At 33.7% G+C, this 3,133-nt stretch overlaps 1 long non-coding RNA gene across 1 annotated transcript; it reads left to right on the top strand.

Annotated features, from left to right (window-relative positions):
• Positions 1-1,573: 1,573 nt before the first annotated feature.
• Positions 1,574-2,775, top strand: LOC145063168 (uncharacterized). Its single transcript, XR_013687861.1, has 3 exons — positions 1,574-1,767; positions 1,913-2,105; positions 2,505-2,775. It is a non-coding gene; the product is annotated as an uncharacterized LOC145063168 (long non-coding RNA).
• The last annotated feature ends 358 nt before the right edge of the window (positions 2,776-3,133 follow it).

Consider the following 3,133-nt stretch of genomic DNA (forward strand, 5'->3'; position numbering starts at 1 on the left):
CACACCCTAAGGGTTGTGACTTCCTTGCTACGTGTATGGGTCCTGTGCTTTCAGTAGTACGGGCCCATACTACCTTCCACACCTACCCATATTTGTCTCAAGTATCATCACAACACCCTAACAAAATACATAAACATAGCGAGCTCTCCATCCTCAATCCTAGAGGAATGCTAAATATCTCATAACTGGACTACCGGTCCCATACAACTCATGAAACTTCCACCAACCCTGTAGCACTAGAGGATGCTAGCCATACATAACGCTGGACCCCATAGACTTTCGAATATCCAATCCTACCCTAAGCCCCCAATCAGACAAGAACAGAACATAAGGCCAAATCAAACATTCTCAAGCTATAAGATCTTAATTATGTATAACTGTGATGCATACACTAAATAACTACAATAATGATGTCAATCTCATATAAAGGAAAACCTAGGCTAGCAGGCATCATGTAATCAGACAATTTTATCATGCAATTCCTGAAGATCCCTAGCCTAGTATTAGCATGTTGTTCTAACATATCACATAATCAGATAACTGTATGGTATTTTGGGGTCTACTTACTGGCTCCGGCTAATCGTACACTTCGCATCCTCCTTTCTTATTTTGAAAACTATTTAAAAAAATTATTTTGAAAACGTTTTCCTTAGTTTGAGACTGGATTCACACGAATGTTCCTCCATTTCACTCAAACCAAGGCTCTGATTCCAACTTGTAACATTCATAAAATTCGAGCCAATTTAAAACTTTTTAATTTTTGAAAAATACCAAACCACTGGTTTTTTATTTTGGTTTCAGTTTTTCGTTTTTTTAATATATTTTCGGGTTTTTTTTTTATTTCATAGATTTCTACATCAACAAATGTTGCTAGAGTTTAACAAAAATAAATAATTTGCTAAAACATAATACAATAGGAAGTTTGTTCACATTTAGTCATTGAACTTTTTTAGAGGGAAACGAACTTTCGATTTTGTTCACATTTAGTTACTAAACTTTTTTCCATTATCTATTTGTCACTGAGCTATTGAAACTGTTCACATTTTACCTTTATGACCGGTAACATTTTCAATAGTTCAGTGGCAAATAGATAACGAAAAAAAATTTAGTGATTAAATGTGAAAAAAATCGAAAGTTTGTTACCCTTTCAGTCATTATCCCAAACATTAAACTAGTCTTGGCCTAGTGGAAGAGGTGGTGACCCGCAAGGTTATGAGTTTGATGCATAGCAGACTCATTTTCTTCCGAAAGACACCTTCATTTTTCTTTAACAGACTACGTCTAACTTGGTAGCCACATGTTAACATGTGATGAAAATCATACAAATGATGAGATTCTAGTTGACTGACTTATTATAGTACTTTTTTGAAATAGTTAATTTTGTGAAAAATTCATTTATGAAATTAACTGCATTTATTTTAATTAAAAAAATATCAGGACATATATTCAAGTGTAAATTTGATTTTTATGTTAAATTTCACAATTTCATTAATATTTTTTGAAAAAAATAAAACAAACATAAATATTACACGTCTTGTACGCGGTGAAGTTTCTAATTCGCTCTTGTTTTCCGATATCAACAAGAAAAACCTCGCACTCAAAAACAAGAAAAGACCACTCAACATCCCTTATAAAATCCCAACAAACAACCCCTAAACCTCAATTTCTCTTCGGTGACACCAACAACTTGCAATTCAAATCCGATCTTCATCACCATGAGTTATTACAATCAAGGCCAGCCTCCAGTCGGTGCTCCTCCTCCTCAAGGTTTGATCGGAGTTCTCCAATTTCATTACTTCCGTTCTTGTATTCGATCGAATTTAGCTTATCATTCAAGATCTGGTTTCACTGTAATTCACCGATGAGTTTATGAGTCAACGATTTTCTCATGCTCGATAATTGATCATTACAGGTTACCCACCACAAGAAGGATACGCGAAAGACGCCTATCCTCCGCCGGGGTATCCGCCACAGGGGTATCCACAACAGGGGTATCCGCAGCAAGGGTATCCGCAACAACAGTATCCTCCCCAATACGCCCCGCAGTACGCTCAACCTCCTCCTCAGCAGCAGCAGAAACAAAGCAGCGGTTGTCTAGAAGGCTGGTAAGTAATAATTACTCTGATACCCTCTAAGATCGTTGATTCGATTTTGATAGAGTTTAGATCAGATCTAGGTTTCTAGATTTCAAATTTCAAATTTTTAGTCAACCCAGTTGTTAATTTTGACTTTTTCATCTCTAGTCGAGTATAGACTTGTTACGATCTTGTGCTTCAGGCCGATATTTGAGATTTGACTAGAAAGAAAAAAACAGAGCATATGATAAAAAATATTGTGACAAAAGAACAGAAAAGAAATCTGCTTTCTTTTGTTTTGATCAAAAGTACAAAATGGGTGTATAAAGTATAAACTTCATTTTCTTTTTGATCTTCAGTTTCTTATTAACATTTTGGTGTTTTTTTGGGAATAATTTTATCTGATTTTGTATGAATGATTTTATGCAGTTTGGCTGCTCTGTGTTGCTGTTTCTTGCTGGAGGCGTGTTTTTAAAAGAAGGCTTGAATTAGTACATATGAGTTCAAGTTATGAAAACTTTATTCTGGGATTTGGATATTTGTTTTAATTTTGGTAATAACTTTGGATTTGGTGAAAGATTCAAGAATGTAGCTTCATTCTTATGTTCTTGCTTCTTGTTATGACTTTTTTCTCTTGGTGGTTTTTAGGGTTGTAAATTGTGAGAGATTTCATCGGTTTATATGAAAACTATATTATCAAGATCGTGTATATTGTTTGTTATTGTTTTATTCTTGAATAATGACTTGTTATTTGATAATATTTTGTCTGAATTTAATCCGTTTATATGAAAACTATACTATCGAGATCTTGTATAATAATGATTATTAATAACAACTAGGGTTTGGACCGTCCGCGCGTTGCTGCGGAAACTCCAGTATTTTAAAAAATGTAGTTTGACACCGTATATATCATAGAGACGATTAAATCATATAAACTAGAGCACAAAAATATCAAAATAAAATATGGATACAAACAATTGACTTCAAAGTGTATCTTTAAGAAATTAATAAAAAAAGAATTATTAAAAAATTATATAAGGGACCAAAATATAATTTTA

This window comes from Lactuca serriola, chromosome 7 (assembly GCF_051521515.1).
Source record: "Lactuca serriola cultivar US96UC23 chromosome 7, Lser_US96UC23_V15, whole genome shotgun sequence".
NCBI classification, from domain to species: Eukaryota; Viridiplantae; Streptophyta; class Magnoliopsida; order Asterales; family Asteraceae; genus Lactuca; species Lactuca serriola.